General features: G+C 41.6%; 1 protein-coding gene across 13 annotated transcripts in view; it reads right to left on the bottom strand.

Annotated features, from left to right (window-relative positions):
• The window catches only part of TBL1XR1 (TBL1X/Y related 1), a 173,384-nt gene extending 158,309 nt beyond the window's left edge, over positions 1 to 15,075 (bottom strand). For 5 of the 13 annotated variants that reach the window (XM_065557721.1, XM_065557722.1, XM_042853774.2 and 2 more), the window contains exon 1: positions 14,835 to 15,072. The gene's annotated coding sequence lies outside the window, so the exon portion shown is untranslated. Of the gene's footprint in view, positions 1 to 14,266; positions 14,795 to 14,834 lie in introns of those variants that run through there. The other 8 variants (XM_042853773.2, XM_065557726.1, XM_065557723.1 and 5 more) reach the window with 5 other exon arrangements.
• Between the last annotated feature and the right edge of the window lie 2,607 nt (positions 15,076 to 17,682).

Here is a 17,682-nt window from a genome sequence, read left to right as displayed (position 1 = left end):
ATGCGCACAAGTGATATTTTTAACCACTAACGAAGTTCTTAAAAAAAAATTAAAAATAGATCAAGCAAAAATGCTATGTAGATTATGTTCAGAATAAGGTACATGCTTCAGTACTTTCTGGTATACATCTATATATGGTACAATAATATGTATTTTTAAAAGAAATTCTCCCGTAATTCAAAAACTCCTGAAGAGATTTTCCTTAAACTGTTTAAAAAACAGAATGAACCCTAACTTCATCATCAAGCAGGGATAGAAATTTTTAGCCCAAAAGATGAAATGTGAAAACAGGGTGTTATAAATCTCTAGTAAAGCAGGCACAAGCAGGCAAACTATACACATGCACAAAGGTCAGTTACGGTGTTGGGTTTGTTTTTCCCCCCCCAAAGACCATGATTTGCCTTCTAGAACCTTTCTATACTGCCAGAAGTTGCATGGTGGGAAATTGTCTTATAACACAGTAGTGCCTTGTCTTATATTAATTTTCATGCAAGATGTACACTTTCATGACAAGGCTTGCAAAATTCTATCTGCCCCAGGCCATGTATCTCTCTGACAGGCAAGTAAAATACCATTAGATATTTCATTATCAAGAATCATAGTGAAGGGCACACATGAACATTTTGTGCCTGGGCTTGTAAATTTTCATAGCTATTTTGCCAGGCACATAAACACAAAAGTGACTCTTATATCTTGCTTGTGAATACCAGACCAAACTGTGGTATAACCATGTTACTAAATCTTGTTTCAGGAACATGATTATACTGCCATTTAGTCACAGCTACACAGGCAAGCCCAAACAGTCAGGATACCATCACGTTGTGATATGATCACCAGACACGGGAATTTTGGAAGAAACTGTCTTCAATTCTAACTGACCCGGTCCTACAAGGTCTTACGAATGTAACTGTATGCATGTACATATGCTTAGTAGTCCTGCTGACTTCAACCGGGTCATTCACAGTGCAGAAATTAAAACACAGTAGGCAAGTCTTTGCAGACTCAGGTCCCAAATTTTGTCCAACTTGGAGGAAAAAATCCTATCAGACTGTAAACCCAGCATGGAAAATATCAACATGAAAGGAATATTTTTGCCTAAGCTATGAACTCAGAGTTAGCAAAGGTTGAAAAATAAAATTAAAACTACTTTGCACTTCTAGAGAGCCTTTCATCTAAAGAAGATCTCAGAGCACTTTATAAACATGGCCTCAAAAATCCCTGTGAAGTAGAAGATCAGTTTTGCATGGGTAAAGTTGTTAATCATTCACCAAAAATCACACAGTAGCAGAGCACAGGGTAAAACCCAGGGATCCTGACTCCTAGCCCCCAGCCCTAACCAGGGGGCAGTACTTCATTTTCTGTATGGAAACTCTTTATTACAGTAAAAAAAAAGTTAACAGCATCTTACCATATATATTAGTCTCAAAATAGGAATTCTAGGAGATGTTTGAGTTCTCTAGAGTTCCAAGGACATACAATGTTGCTGCAATGGAGGTGTGGAAGCTTATGGAAAGCTGCAGAAATAATTTTTAATGACAGCAGTGGGGATTAACACTGAACTGCAAGATAATTCCATGGGCCCTTCCTTCGGTGCCCTTCAAAAACTGCAAGTTATTCTCTTTAAACAGTTCCTGAAAAGAGATTGTCTAGGCAAACAGCATTGGTGCAAAAAAAGCTGAAATCCTTAAATGATGACTCATCTATTTATGTTCAGTAATTCTATAATAACTGCATTAAGAATCCAAAAAAAACTTACTGTTGGTGCTGTAATGAAACTACAATAATATTTTACAACTTATCTATAAGCCACCAAAAGAAGTCATTTAACAGTCGACTATAGCAGCTGCTCACAAAGGTGCAGATTTCTCAGCTGAAGGCACGTCAACATGAAGTCAACAGAGCTATGATAATTTACACCAACTGAGGATCCATATCTTTCCAAGCATCCTAATAATACGCAGTACAGAGCTGTCACAATTTAGAGCGCATTGGTGAATGCTATAAAACATACTGGAAGCATCCATGTTTAATAATTCAGACTTAAAATATTTTGGGGTGGCTGGGGGAGAACACTATATGTCTCAACCCAGATTGTAGACGAATGACCTGAAGAATGTTATTCTAAGGGCTTGTCTACACTTACAGCACTGCAGCTGTGCTGCTGTAGTGCTTGCTGAAGAAGTTTCTTATGCCGAGGAGAGCTTCTCTCATCAGCATAGGTACGCCACCTCCCAAAGAAGCACTAGCTATGTCGACAGGAGAAGCCCTCCCATCTACACTAGCGGTTAGGTTGGTATAAACTACATCGCTCAGCAAATCCATATCCCTGAGTGATGTAGTTATAATGAGATAGCCTTGGTCTACACTACAAACCTTAGAGTCAAAAACATTGAGTCAGACAAATAAATTAAACTATGTTTGGCAATAGTAAGGCCATGTCTACTCTGCAAAATTATGTCAATCTTGACATACAGCCACCACAGTTAAATTGCTTGTGTGCACGCACACTTGGCTCCTTGGGTCAGTGGTGCGTGTCCTCACCAGGAGCGCTTGTATCGATGGTATTGTCATTGTGGGGCATTGTGGAACAGCTCTTGAAAGCCATTAATAGTCAGCGTAAGCAACACAGTGTCTACACTGATACCGCATCGACCTAATTACATCAAGTATCACTCTACGCCACTTGGGGAGGTGATGTTACTAAATCAGCATAGAGGGACTTGTGTCGGCAGGAGTCAAATTTATGTGAACACACTTCCATGGCTAGGTTGATGAAAGGCAGCTTAGATAACCTAACCCTTTAGTATAGGCCAGGCCTCAGAAATGGAAAAAACAAAATAATAAATAAAATTACTCCCAGGCAGCGGATCCAATCTTTCAGTTCTTACTCAGGCAAAACTCCCATCAATTCCAATGGGATTTCTCATTGGGTGTGAATACGACTGTCTATTTACGCCCAGAGATTTTACATGCCAAGTTTCTACATTATATACTCTTGAATATGGAAATTTGTAAGTGGCAAGAGCGTGGTATTGCAATAACAGTAATCTATGTCAAGTCTACGACCTATGGGCCGCTAGTGCTATTTTTAGGTTATGTGTTGACAATGTCTCTGCACCAGAGAGCTTACAATCATATTTTGAGTACGTTCAAGTAAAAACCATTTTTACTGCCTTCTGTCAAAGTACATCTTATTTTCTCTCCTGTGATGCTTGTGTACATTTCAGAGAAAGGGCACACACGCATTATCAGAAAGATTTTGCTGGGTTTATGACGTATCAATTTTCCCTCATTTTATTTTCTTTAGTTCCTGAACAACTACTCCACCAAATCAGTAATGGTCACTTTCTAGAGATTAAATATTAAGCAGAGTATTTCAGGCATTACTGCAGTTCCTGGACACAGTTAGACTGTAGGCTCTTTAGAGACTATCCTCCAACATTATAGCTGCAATTCCACAAATTGATCTGTGCTGGTAGAGGCCCGTACTAAAGGAGTCTGTTTACAGACTTCAGTTTCCATGACCAAGGTCTACAACACTTAGAACAATGAGGCACCAATCCTGATTGTGGCTTCTAGATACTACCATAATAGAAACTAGGTGAGACGATGACTGAATTCATTATGGCTGACTTCGCTTTTGTTGCTTTAAGTCAGAACCTGAATGTCACTTCTTATAAACAATCCTTATGCTAAAAAGCATGGGACTAAACTGCTCAAAACAGAAAAACACCAAAAGGTTTTCATTTAATCCAGTGCAGCTTTTGAAATTCCTACTAAGGGCCCAAGCTAACTCCCATTAAAGTCCCCTGTTGACTTTAATTGGAGTTGGATCAACCCTTAGTGCCTGAAGGCAAGTTTATTTTTATTAAATAAAAGACACTGCCAAAAGTTGCCAACTCGGTTTCCTTTCATAGCTGCCCCCCTCCAGATCTTACTCTCTGCAACACAGGCTGCTGAATGAAACTTACTCATGTCTCCAGTAAGTTTCACTCTGCAACACACAATGAAATTGAACAGCGTGACACAGTGCAGGAAGAATGCCCAATTTTGCTGTCTTCACACACAGCAAAATTCCTATTGATTCAAAGACTGCACAAGATCACTTCCACATGCATAAGTTGGACTGGGGAAGAGAGGGCAGATAAGTTCGGGGAAGGAGAGAAGACAGAAAGAGTAGAGCAGAGAAACCATAAAACAGTAAACAGAGAATAGGGTGAGAGGACTGTTTTGGCTTAAGAGTGTCAAATAATATAAAGGCTTTCCCTGGCCATTTTTGTAACAAAGAAAGACAGGAAAGACAAAATGAGAACAGGAAATGAGAGAATTGAGAGGGGGGGGTGAATGAGGTGGAGGAAAGGAACAGAAAGAAATGTGAAATGCCACGAAAGCCATGGAAGTTGTAGGTCTACATAAGAACAACAACATAAGAATGGCCATACTGGGTCAGACCAAAGGTCCATCTAGCCCAGTATCCGGTCTACTGACAGTGGCCAATGCCCGGTGTCCCAGAGGGAGTGAACCTAACAGGTAATGATCAAGTGATCTCTCTCCTGCCATCCATGTCCACCCTCTGACAAACAGAGGCTAGGGGCACCATTCCTTACCCATCCTGGGTAATGGGCATTAATGGACTTAACTTCCATGAATTTATCCAGTTCTCTTTTAAACCCTGTTATAGTCCTAGCCTACACAACCTCCTCAGGCAAGGAGTTCTACAGGTTGACTGTGCGCTGTGTGAAGAAGAACTTCCTTTTATTTGTTTTAAACCTGCTGCCAATAAAATTCATTCGGTGGCCCCTAGTTCTTATATTATGGGAACAAGAAAATAACTTTTCCTTATTCACTTTCTCCACACCATTCATGATTTTATATACCTCTATCATATCCCCCCTTAGTTTCTTCTTTTCCAAGCTGAAAAGTCCTAGCCTCTTTAATCTCTCCTCATATGGGAAGTCTATTAACTTCATTTTATTTATTCATGTGACAGCAAACAATAGAAAGCTCACCACTGGCAGATGGCAAATGGAGGTGAGTTTTGGGGAGAGAGAAATGAAAAACAACTACATTTTGCCACAATGTTATTGGTGGGCATGTAATGGTTTTGTTTGGGGTTTGTTTGTTTTTTGGGGGAGGGGCAGGGAAATGGGGGGTAGTGTTAATCAGCACAGAAGTAGGTATATGTCTTTCTGAAGGGAAAAAAAAACTTTAAAGCTTAATACAAGAGTCTAGATTCTCCCGGAATAAGCAATGTGCGCACAGAAATGGGTGTGTTTCAAAACACAACATTACACTGACAGGCTTTTGCCATTTATACTACTGTCAAAGCAAGTAAAGTGCAAGTCATTTTCATTCAGTCTCTCCAAATCAAATTGCCAAAGTGCTGTCTCTCTCTTTTGTACTCTGAAAAACACAAACGACCTATTCCAAAATGCAGTAGTTAGACATGGAAAAGGGGTGGGGAGCTCCACTGAGCATGCTAATAAATGCATACACAAACAGGATTTTACAGATTCCAATGACATGCCTGCAAGTTTTTCAGTTCTTCAGTGGGTCCAGCTAAAGATTGGCCCTTAATGTTAACAGTTTTGGTAACTTAAAATGACAAAAAGCAAAACATCTCAGCCCATGTAACAGAAGCACTAGTACTAACAGATATCGGATACGCTAGGTGACATACCAGTTCAGTCTCTGGTATGGAGCCATAGTATTAAAAGAGTTAGTCACAAAGTGGATAATATATTTATAAATTATTGCCCCCTCCCTATTTTTCATCTAATTTGTTTTCAATCTATTGACAAGCCCTAGTCAATATAAATAACATCCAGAAAGTTACTTTTTTTTTTTTTTTTTTTTTACTTCATACTCCTGAGCAATCAGCATGCCTCTCTCTCGTGTGATGCCCAACCGATACTGATCAGACCAGGACCTCAGGATAACACTGCTTGCTTAACATTTGTCCCCTCCTGTTTTAAACTCAAGAATATTCAGTGGAAATAGCTAGTAATGTCCACCTGACCCACCCAGGGAGGGTGGGTTTGTTTGCCTTTGGGGCATGTAATAAGGCCTATCTATTCACCCAGAAGATAGAATCGTAGGATCACAGGACTGGAAGGGACCTCAAAGGTCATCTAGTCCAGTTCCCTGCACTCATGGCAGGACTAAATATTATCTAGACCATCCCTGACAGGTGTTTGTCTAACCTGCTCTTAAAAAACCTCCAATGATGGAGATTCCACAACCTCCCTAGGCAATTTATTCCAGTGCTTAACCACCCTGACAGGAAGTTTTTCCTAATGTTCAGCCTAAACCTCCCTTGCTGCAATTTAAGCCTATTGCTTCTTGTCCTATCCTCAGAGGTTAAAGAGAACAATTTTTCCTCCCTCCTCCTTGTAACAACCTTTTATGTACTTGAAGATGAAAAGTGGATGTTATTTATGGTGCATGGAAAGCTCAATTGGGCTGTTGAATGGTCTGAGTAGGCAAGGTTTTTTTGATGGTGGGGAGTCTTTGAGAGCCTAAGATATAATGAATACAGCATGTACAGAGTAAGAAAGCTCTGAGAACTTTGCATAGGTACTTGATGAACTGGAATAAATAAACCTTATAAAAATAACCTAGTATGGGGAGACACTGGAAGAATCTATTAACATGGATTTTGCCAACATGAAACACATAAATGCAAGGATATTTCCAGTAAGGAACCAAAGACCTTTTACAATCTACACAAGTAGCAGATGCAATAATGAAAAGACAAAGGTGGGTTCTACAACTCACCCATTTACAGGCAAATATTTCCAATAATGGCGAGTGTCCTTGAGATAACATAAACCAACAATTTTAATCTTTACATTTAGCAGCAGATCTCTTTTTCTGCCACATCAAAGCCTATCTAAAATTGCTTGGTGGGCAATTTCTTTGGAATTTATAGCCTGAGTGGTATTTCACTGTAAAACATTGAGGTTATGTTGCTATAAACTCTTTCTGCTTACACAGTGCAATGAATTCAGAATTGAAACAAGAAATATTAAACAATTGCTACATGTAGGTAGGTTAACCACACACCTAAAATGAAATGAGAATCAAGTGCTATCTCTACACAATTAGCCTTTTCAAATCAAGGTGCAGCCTGTTTCTCTAATCCATATCAGGGTGTTATATTAGCAGTTAGAAACAACTAATGTGTTGCTACCAAATATATGTTGTTACCATAACTTGTTTGGCAAGCTGTTTATTAACGCTGATGTCAAATGTTTCTCTGACTTTTGCATTATCTACATCTGTGCAGTGAATTTAAAAAAAAAAAAATTAAAAGTCACTATAGTATTAAATTTGAAAATACACTCTGAAAATTAGGATGTGAAAGGTTCTTGCAGATCACCACATCAAGCTCTGTATTTCTGTAAAGGACATTCCAATTAAAATCTAGGTTTAAGAGCTTTTATTTAGGGATGTGTGTTTATGTTAAGACTCCCAGCAGGAACTTCTGCAATAGAATAAGAATGTTGACATCCATACAAAAATTAGCTATGATTCATTGTTTAATAGTAGTAGTCTCTGTACAAAACACTGCAGACTGAAGGATTTATTGCCAAATGGAGAGCACCAATACTTCCTTTAACCTCATATGGGACAAATAATGCTCAAGAACTTCTAAACCTAATTTTTGTCACTGACCTCCTTTACCGCCCACACACCTAGACAGGAAAAAAAAAAATAAAAAAATTCATGCAGCATCAAAACTAAATCCTCCCAAGCATTTTTGGTTAAACCTCAAATAGAGAGTCGTCTTCTTAGCTGAGCAGATTTGGAATGTGGATTGGTATGAAAGATGGAGGCACATCTTTGCACCAATTTGTATTTTGGTGTAGGAATTTCATATCACTCAGAGGTGAGCCAACTGAATCCCCACTGAAAGTCAATGACAAAATGCATTTGCTCCAATAGGAGCAGAGGCCAGGCCAACATTAAAAAAAAAATCCTACCTTTGATATCTATTTGTACAGGAAAACAAATACTTTTAGAAATCATCCTGATATACAAACCTTGATTGGTTCCTCCAAAATGAGGGACAAAAGGTAACATCTGCAATTTCACTCCTCGGTTAGGCCACCCAGCATCATTCCGGCTCTAAGTGCCCTTCAACACAGTCCCTCAACTTTCCCTGCCCAACTCTTCCTTTTGAGCCACTGGGGTGTTGACATTGACCTCAAGTGTGTCTGTGTTTGCAAGAATCCCCAGCTCACTGGATTTGGGGCTGGTAGGTTGCCCATCTGAAGAACGTGAACTTTAACACTGCCTGTTTGAATGTCAAGGGAACACAACATATTCAAAAAGTTAAATTTAGGGCCTCTCAAGGCTGACGTCTACAGTTTTCATGTCGGGCACAGTACTTAGCACCACTCACTTTTCAACAGTAAAAATTTGACCCATTAACTTCTCCCCTTCAATAAGCCTCCAAAAATATACTGTGCTATGTAGTTTCGAGCCATTGCCAACAAACAATGCAACTGCATATGTAAAAGAAAAAAAGTTTCCATAATCAGTTTGATAGTTTTAATTCATAAAATCTACAACGGTGTAATGTCAGTGGGAGTTCAACATGAGCTTTAAATGCAACTTACACTACTGGGGAGGTGATTAAATCACTCTGCAGCCCCACCAATGGGTTAAAAGCAGCACTAGCATCAGCTGCAAAAACAGCTGCTTGTCTGCCTCGCCAGAGGGGGTGGGGAAGCCTAATACACAGCAGACCAACTAAAATGTCTAGCAATGCAGTTCCAGCTATCCAAAGTAATATTCCAAAATGCTTGCTTATGGCAGACAGGTTATTTGGAGTTTCTCCGTAACGTAGTACATAGAAAAAGAGGCTGAACTGGATTTTGGATCATAAAAGAAGCAAAACAAACAAGATACCCAGGATGTTCTGTGGATTATTCTGAACTTTTACTGCTAGACATCAATATCAATCAAGATCACTCTTTTGCAACAGGGAAAAAAAAATTACAACAATGGAATAAACATTAAATTTCAAGTCACAGACTGTGGGGGGTGGGGAGGTGGTAGTTTTTCACTATCATGAAACCCAACAGAAATAGGACTTACAGCCCGAACTGAAGTTCGCAAAAGCCAGTGAAATACACTTAGGGCTTGATTTGTAGAGATGCTAAGCACATAGAGCTCCCACGAACTTCAAGTGAGCTATGGGTGCTCAGCATCTGAAAACATGACCATCAATGTCTACCCAAGATTTTCTCTTTTCCAAACAAAGGTGTTAATTCATACTCTTAAAAAGAAAGATTAATGCATTAAGCAGCTTCACAGCATAAAATCATCTTTTCAGATGTCAAAACTAGGATCTTTCAGGATGGCTCAGTAGTTGCATGGAAAATTGCTAAAGATGCATGAGTGCTGCATGTTGTGGTGTTGGTGACTCAGTAAGCAGAAATCTTCCTTCCAAGTCAGTCCTGACCTAAACCCCTTCAGTATGATTTTTTGCCAACGGTACCAGTTCACCTTATCTGTACAAGCACACCACTTCCCATTTAACTGTACATTCTCTAATCCGTAATGCCACTTGGACTGGTTCACATCCAATTCCTGCCACCACATCACAAGCCCAGAACAGAGGTTCATTACGAAGATAGGGAACCTAAAGAGTCTCACAAGAGCCTGAAGTAGCAGTACCAGTATCCAAATCACTGTTTTAGGAGGCATCAGGCATTATGAGGCTGGAAGTGTTTCAGAGATAGCTAAAAACTAAACTTCTGACCACTCATGGTCATTAAAAATCCCTTGGCACTTTTTGCAACCAACTTCGGCCTTGTCTGAACTATGAAAAAAGCATGATCTTAACTCGAGTTAAACAATGCAAGATGAAATCCAAGTGAATACAAGGCAGAATGTAGTTTTGATACAAGTTCACTGGTCGAGTTCAAGGCTCCCTGATAGCAGGTTGAATTCAACCTGCTAACTCACACGAAAATTACTAACTGCCTTGTCTTCACTTGGATTTCATCCCACATTAGTTAACTGGAGCGGAGAACACACCTTTTTTCATAGTTAAGACACAGCTTCAGTGTCCTAACAAGTTACAATTAGGTATCACATTCTGCCAAAATAAATACTACATTTATACAATTGACCACAGTTAAATATTGCCAAATATTCCAGCAAGAATTACCTGATGTACATGGCGGCTTATCTTTGTGATTATATCACAGTGACATTCTTCCATTTTTCAGAACTTCATTGTGTTGCCTAGTTTTCTGAGTTAAAATAACTCAGTTAACTAACTTTTTATTTTGTAATAAAGGCACAAGTAGCTACGGTTATGCCTACAAGGGACCATAAAGTCTTATTCTTTTTGTGACTGTTGTTTGTGTTCTTTTAAAAAAACAAAAAACAAAATTTAAAATATTTGACTATTTTTGACATTTGATCAATATTTCACCAGTTAATTGACCAATTATTTTTGCACCAGTCAAATGCTCAACCCTGCAGACTCTCCTGAAGTTTCACCTGGATAAGACATATTCAACTTATTATCTTGCCATATTTCATTTCACAGGGGCTACATTTTCAGGATGGGTGAAACAGTCCCCCATCTACCTCATTTGAGATCTTCGGATGAAGCATGGTCTGTGAAAAACCAGTTGTTATCTCTACGTTTCTTTATGGAAACTAAGAATTTAAATAAAAGAACATCACACTGAAGTGTTCAGAAAGTTGCACATGGGGAAGCCAAGATGTTTGGTGGATCCTGTGCCTACAACAGGAAATCGGGAGTTATTATTCCTTTATCAGCTATTCATTTGAAGATGTGATATTTTATACTTAGAGCCCTACCAAATTCATGGACCGTGAAATCTGATCTCCCCCCGTGAAATCTAGTCTTTTGTGTGCTTTTACCTTGTACTATACAGATTTCATGGGGGAGACCAGCATTTCTCAAATTGGGGGTCCTGACCCAAAAAGGAGTTGCGGGAAGGGGGGGGGGTCACAAGTTCTTTTAGGAGGGTCACTGGAGAGTGGTGGCTGCTGACTGAGGGCCCAGCTCCACAGGCAGCAGCGCAGAAGTAAAGGTGGCAATACCATACCATGCCATCCTTACATCTGCACTGCTACTGCTGCTGGTGTCGTCTCTGCCTTCAGAGCTGGGCTCCCAGCCAGCAGTCACTGCTCTCCAGCTGCCCAGCTCCAAGGCAGTGCCGCCACCAGCTGCTGCACAGAAGTAAGCGTAGCAGTAGCACATACATACACCCTGCAATAACCCTGTGGACCACCCCCCACACCTCCTTTTTGGGGTCAGGAACCCTACAACTACAACACCATGAAATTTCAGATCTAAATAGCTGAAATCATGAAATTTACTATTTTAAAAATAGTACTGTGAAATTGACCAAAATGGACTGTGAATTTGGTAGGGTCCTATTTATACAGCAATGCCACACAGGAACAGACTTATTTATTCAACAAGTGGTCATTCAAAAGGTCCACTAGTCATGTCATTCACCTTTTAATGAGCTGTATGTTTATTTTACACTCCCTCACGCAGCAGATACTAGTTCAGAAGAATTTTTACCTTATCAACAGAAATAACAATCAACAAGCAGTAAATATATTCCTTTGGTAGGAATTAAATTGTACTCACAAAAAAAAAGTCCTCCTCTCACACACACACACAAATATATAGTTTACAGAAATTATAGTTAAGACCCTGATCCTGCGCAAACTCTCATGATCAACTTTATGCACATATATAGACCCCATTCAAGTCAAGGCGGTCACAGATGTGCTTAAAACTAAGCACGTGCATTGTATTTGCAGAATTTCTGACTTCAGTGTGGGTCTGTCCAGATGGAACCTCTTGTAGGACTGGGTCTTAATTTGCTTCTATAACATTTATAACAGTGGGCATCTGACTTGAATGTGAACTTCTGTGTAAGTAACCATTCAATTTACTTTACATGCACTAGGATCTGTGCCTCACTGAAAAACTTAACTGAAAACACAGTGAATATATACACACACAATATATTTGTGTTCTGACCATTTCAGCTTACTCCATCTGTGAGTAGGATTTAACAATGCTCTCTACCATCACATCTGAGTGGTAATGATTACAAAGTCACAAGTAAAGTTTTACAATACTTAGCACTTTATAATGCCTTATAACTTCAAACCAATGTACGAAACATCAATCATTGGAAGAAAAACTAAAAGCGGATTTGTAAACGTTTTCTTTCAGAAAAAAATTAACTGTTTTTAATGGGGGGGGGGAACCTTGAGCAGCAAATAAATGCTGATCAAAATTATTAGACCTATTACTCTCAATGAAGCAGGGAAACATTTACATGAACAAAATCAACCGTAAACCCCTGTATATTCTAAAATTACGAACCCAAGTCCAACTACTCTTACATGTTTAAATTGTATTTCCTTCCCCTCCCCCTTCCCTTATGGAGTGAATGCTAAATATTTGCCAGGTGTTCAGAATACTATTTTGGGAGACCTGCCACAAAGTTTCCAAGATATAATCCCATATGAACCACATGGTCATGGAGACAAGCCTGCACTTCCCTAACAAAATTTAAGAGACCATGAAAGTGTAGTCTCAGGTGATCTGTGATTACTAATAAAATACAGTGCTATTTCATTAGATCTTAACCAAAAGAAAAAATTAATCACTTTGGGAAACCATAGAATGTTTATTATTATTTACATAACACCGACAGCATACTAAACAGATTTACCTTGACAGTAAAGCTTTTTATAAATCTCAGGCTCTAATCCTTCAAACACCTAAACACACGCTTAACTTTAAGCTCATGAATAGTCTCATTAAAACCAAATGGGACTACTCATGTGGTTGAAGTTAAGCACCTGCATAAGTGTTTCCAGGATCCAAGCCTTAATAAGTTTGAACTGTATACTGAAAAGATGAATATGGAGATGTCCAAACCAAGGCCAGACATCTGAGCTTTTGCAAAGTTCACTACACAATCAAGGCCCAAAACTTGGACAGCCCTAAAACTTCAGGCATTATTCAAAATCCAAACCTGAATTCTGCCAGTAGCACCTCTTTACGTAGGCTCTACCTAAAGCCCAAGGTCAGTATCCAGAGAGCGTGGCCCATCTATAATAAAGACCCCTCCCTTGTTAATATGCTTTGTGATGTTTTCAAATGTCTATTTTATATACTAGATCAGTAAAGTATCAGCAATCAGGCTCAGCTAATTTTTATGTGACAAGACTGAATTTTCCAGATCATGACTCTTTACCTCCCATGCTTTAACATCAAAGAATGAGTATATTTTGTGATTGCTTCCATAAATCAGTTAAGTCTTGATTTATACAGACAGCAAAATGAGGATGTTGGGTTCATCTGATAGTAAAAACTCTATGAGCAAACTTCACTCTGAAATCCTACACAGCAACCTACAGATGAAACTTTATCTTGAAAACTCAACATGCAATCTCAAGCAACAAGACTCTGCCATTAAGCACAACTAAGGCGCTCTCTCCCTCTCTCTCAAAAGAGACTTTTATCTTATAAAATTTTCCTTAAAAGGGAATTTGGTGATGAAAATTGAACTCACCTGGAACAACTTCAATGTACAATTTAACCCCATTAAATGGTATAATGAACTACATGTTTTGTATTTACAATGGATAAATATATTCATTTAACAGCACAGAAAAATATATAACTTAGGCGTAAAGGTCTTTTTAAAAATATAGAATGCACAGAACAAGATTGGCTGCTTCATTTTGGATATTTAATACTATTAAGTTAAAAAAAACAACAAAAACCACACAGCCCATTAACGGGTATAAAGGCTTATTTCCACAACTAGGGCCCATGTTTTGTCATTTACATGTGGCCCTTATCCTGTAAAAGAAGATGTGATCATGTTCCACCCAGAACTTAACAGGAAACTGATCAACAATAACTTTGGCACTTTACACTTTTAAAAAAAAAAATTACATATACAGATATTTTCTTCTCTTAAATCCAGGGCTACATCTCCAGGGGAGTTAAAAAGGAAACACACCCCTCTAAGCTACAAATGAAAACAACATACACAGTTGAAAAGAAAGGAAATTTAAAAAAAAAAAAAATCACACAGAGGAAAGTGTGGACACAGATTCCCCTCCCCCACTCCAGCATGAGTTCAGACACAAGCACATTTCTCCCCAAGCTTTTCTTAACATTATACATTGCAGACACAACCCATAAACCGACTGCAAAATAAATACAGACCTCAGGTCACACTTTGGGGTGGTCTTCCCCCCTCCCTCCCGGTTTTTGTAGTAAATATGCACGAAGGGGGGGGGTTCTTCTTCTTTACAAAAATCAGGCTAAAAATAGGCTATAAACCAGCCTGCCTCATGATGGCTCCTTGATTCAATTTGCTGCAAATTCTTTTTTCCCCTTAAAGCCTTTAAAATAAAATCCAAAGGGGGGGGGAGGGGAGGGGAGAAATAAGAAAAGGGCAAGAAAGCCCTTCCCCCTCCAGCTTTAAAAAGAGGTGCCATTTACCATTAAAACCACCAGCTCCCCCAAATACATTTTTTTTTTTAAAAAAAGGGACCCAAGTTGAAAAATAAAGACATGTTACACTTGGGCCCATCCCCCACCCCAACTAGCACAGACCAACACAGCTCCCTCCCCCCAGCCCTGATCACTTCCCCCAAGCCCTCCCAGCCTTCCCCCAAAGAAGCTCCATAATAACCCCCCCTTGGAGGCACTGGATCCAGCCCAGGAGAGGTAAATGCTGCTGCAAAACACACACACACACACACACACACACAACACCCCAAGTCCTTACCTTGCAGTTGATGGCTGAGTGGCTGCTTTTGCCCTCCCCCCTTTTCCTTTGCAATGGAGGCAAAAGAAATGCACCCTGGGTTTCCTCCTCTTTATACAGCTAGAGACACATACAAGCTCCCTCTCAGCTGAGGTGCCCACTCCAAGCCAAAAAAAAAAAAAAAAAAGACACAAAATAGAAAAGGGGGGGGGGAATAAATAGCCACCAAACAGTGCTGTGATATTCAATTAGATCCCAAGCCAGAGCGAGGGGGGGGGAAGGGGGTGGGGGAAGAGAGGGGGGGAGGGCTGAGAGATTAAGTCCCGAGGAAGGGGGGGAGGGAAGTAATATCTCTGTGTGTGTGTGTGTGCGTGTGTGATTTAGATTGAAGAGGAATTGAGGCAGAATGTAAAAGCTGTTACTAAGGGAAGGAGCCAAACGGTTCAGAGCAGCCAACGGCTCTCAGACACTCAGCGCTGGGGGAGCGCGCGGTGGCCAGCCGCACGGAAATGAGAGCGGCGGGGAAGGAGGAGAGAAGCAGGCCGGGCGGCTGCAACAGCCCAACCAGTCTCCAGCCCAGCCCTCCCTGTTGGGGGGCCTGGGGGGGAGGGGAGACCCTCCCCTTTTCACACACCCTCCCCCAAGCAGGCTGCCCAAGGCCCTATTGCCATTTTAGGATTCGACGTGTGCAAGCCACCGGGCGGGGGCGAGTGGGGTTCCCGGACAGGGGGGAGAGACACCCGCCTCCCCCCATGCTTTCCCTGTTTAGGGTGACCAGATGTCCCGATTTTATAGGGACAGTCCCGATTTTTGGGTCTTTTTCTTATATTAGATCCTATTACCCCCCACCCCCGTCCCGATTTTTCACACTTGCTGTCTGGTCACCCTATCCCTGTTACACCCATTCCCAGCACCTTGCAGCAAGCTGCACGAGGCCATGTGGCCAGGCGGGGCTCCTGTATTATGATGCATTATGCACCCCACCTGCTAAGCAAGCAGGCGTGGGGGACCCCGAGGGCCAGTAGGGTGAGGGACGACCCTCCTTCTTCACGCCCTCTCCCAACCTGTTCCATAAGGCAATATTGCCAGGCACTGTTTATTATTAAGAATATACAAACTGCCGGCAAAGCAAACAGCGGGGTGAGGGCAGGGGTCCAATACAGTGAAGGGAGACCTCCCCCCCACTTCACAAACACACACACACCTTGCAGCCAGCTGTATCGGGCAGTATTGCCCGGGATTGTTTGATTATTAAGAACACGCAAAGCAAGCAGGGGGAAGCATTCAGGGAGAGACCCTCCCCTGCCTCGAGGAACACACACTCCCATGGCCTGGCAACACGTTACACAAGCCACGCTGCCAGGTGGTGGTGTCTTGTTATGAATGATGTACAAGCCAGCAGCCGCCAGAAAAGCAAGCAAGGAGGAGTGGGGGTGGACGCTGAGGTTCCAGTCCGGAAAGAGAGACATTCCCTATAGACCAGGCACATGCACCCAGGCAGCCACGAAACAGCCTGCACAGGGCAATAGTGCTGGGTAATGCGGTTTTATTGTTAATCATATTTTAAGCACCTCCGGAATACGTTTCATGTCCGATGCACTTACATAACATTAGCATCTAGCGTGTATATAATGCCTTATTGTTTTAAACGCTTTTTTTTATTACTAACAATGGCATTTGGGCCCCGATCCTACAATTGGTTCTGAATGGGCTGAGTCCAGGGTTCCACCCATGCTCAGGGGAGCACCTGCCTGGATCCAATTGCATCAGGGTACAGCTTCGTTGTAATATAAAATGCCTTATTGATGATAATATCTAGCCCCACGCGTGCTGTTTGTTTTAGGATGCTTTAATACTAGTTAGCATTTATATCGCATGGGTTTTTTAACGTAAGCTTCATTAATGTGATTCACATTCATCGCTGCACAGTGCTTTGCGTTTTAAAGCACTTTGTGGATCACACTCACAGGCCCTGATCCTGCAGTCAAATCTGCGTGTGCGGAAGCTTGAGCCTACACAAAGCCCTACTCCCTACAAACCTCACGTGGAGCAGACTGCAGGATCAGGGGCCGGGGTGAAATTCATACTGCTGGGGAGGGTATTCATGAGGACCTCTGCACCACCCAACCCTGTGATGAGGGTGCATGGCAGGGGCTCCATATCGATGTGCTCCATGGAGGGATTCTTTGTGCCAAGTCCGTAAAGTGAGGTGTGTTCAGCCCAGTAGATGGGACACAGTAGTCCTATCATCACAGATAAGTGGTATGGATGGACTCAGTTGCTTTTCCAGCCCACAGGCTAACGTAGCAGACTTGGGGAACTGCACTGTAGGTCCAACCTTGCCCCACAACAGGGGCGGACTTTGCCTTCATCCTAATTCCTAGGGCAGGGATCGGCAACCTTTGGCACCCGGCTCGCCAGGGTAAGCACCAAGGTAAGCACCCTGGCAAGCCGGGCCGGTTTGTTTACCTGCCGTGTCTGCAGGTTCGGCCGACCGCGGCTCCCACTGGTCGCGGTTTGCCGCTCCAGGCCAATGGGGGCTGCAGGAAGCAGTGGCCAGCACATCCCTCATCCTGCGCCGCTACCCGCAACCCCGTGATCGTCCGAACCTGCCAACGCGGAAGGTAAACAAACCAACCTGGCCCGCCAGGGTGCTTACCGCATGCCAAAGGTTGTCAATCCCTGTCCTAGGGCTTGATGTAGGATCCCACTAGCTGAGCCATACAGGTGGACCTTTGCACCCCCACTGGGCTCCACCTGGACACAAGGATGACCCTGCACCATTCAGCTGTGGAGGTTGAGGGCCCTGGTCCTTGTCTTTGTTAAATGTTTTGTTGTTATTATTAATAAATATTTAGCCCCTATGGAC

Source organism: Chrysemys picta, chromosome 9 (genome assembly GCF_011386835.1).
Source record: "Chrysemys picta bellii isolate R12L10 chromosome 9, ASM1138683v2, whole genome shotgun sequence".
In the NCBI taxonomy this organism is placed as follows: Eukaryota; Metazoa; Chordata; order Testudines; family Emydidae; genus Chrysemys; species Chrysemys picta.
Note: the sequence above shows the minus strand (reverse complement) of the source record. Positions and strands in the feature narration are given on the sequence as shown.